We start from the raw sequence: 1,110 nt of genomic DNA, 5'->3' as shown, positions 1-1,110 counted from the left end.
TGATTCGGTAAGCCATGATTCAGTTAGGATTGTCACATTTATTTCTTGGCTCAAGATGAGGTCAGCTATGTCTGAAGCATGCTTTACTGCTGAGCGGCAGTTGAGTAGTAATCCTAAGAGTGGTTTACTCGCATTACCCAGGTATCTATCTTGATTAATGGTGGTTAAAGCTACTCTCTTTAAATTATTCAGGTTTAGCTTTCTATTGTTGGAAATAGTTGCTCTATATGCATTGATTATAACTGGTCTTATTATGTTTTCATCTCCCTTCATGGGGAGACTGGATACGTTGGATGCAAATTATAGGATTCATAGCATTGTAGTAGGGTTTGCATTTCCTCCTGAGATTTTATTAAGACATGAGTGTAGTTTTTACCTTGCTTTGGAGAGTGAGTCCTGCCTCTTGAATATGCTTGATTTTTGCGAAGAGCTTTTTGTGATGAGTAAAATATTCTTCAAGTCGCGGATAGCATTTTTAATGTTCTGAGATACGCTGTCGGTTTGCAGTTTAACTGTTTCTAGTTACACTGGTGATGAAGGATACAGCTGAAAGGTTCCCGTGAGTCTTGAGCTGGGTTTGCTTGATATCTCAACATCCATGTAATTGGAGTTAATTTTAATTCCACCTATAGTTTTTTTTCTATTCAGTTGGGTGACAGAGGGATGTTTGATTGGAATTATGCGATCGGCTCCTGCTGTCCTGGGAACTAGATGCTGAAGATGAAGTATGTGAAATTTGTACAGTTGATGATGTAGTAGACGATAATTTCCGATGAGGTTAAAAGAGCGAGGTAATCATTTCTCGGCTTGCATCTTGGTGATTGTTACTATAGGCTCAGCACATAGAGGCAATCGTGTTTGGGAATACAAGGACATACATTTCATTGTGTGTTAGTAATAAGAGGCTTGATGACTGGTGATGATTTGTTTTCTGAATATGGGGAGCCGCTGTGCTGTATACTAAGTATGTTGAGTTAGGTTTAGTCTGCTGTGGTACTTGTGGTATCAATAGTTCTTCCCTAGGTGAAAGTCTGTGAAGTTGTGCTTTATTTTGCATGCTAGGACGTTGATGATGTCTTGTTGTAAACATGATCTTTAAGGGTGGCAAAA

Source organism: Lissotriton vulgaris, unplaced genomic scaffold (genome assembly GCF_964263255.1).
Source record: "Lissotriton vulgaris unplaced genomic scaffold, aLisVul1.2 SCAFFOLD_327, whole genome shotgun sequence".
NCBI classification, from domain to species: domain Eukaryota; kingdom Metazoa; phylum Chordata; class Amphibia; order Caudata; family Salamandridae; genus Lissotriton; species Lissotriton vulgaris.
Note: the sequence above shows the minus strand (reverse complement) of the source record.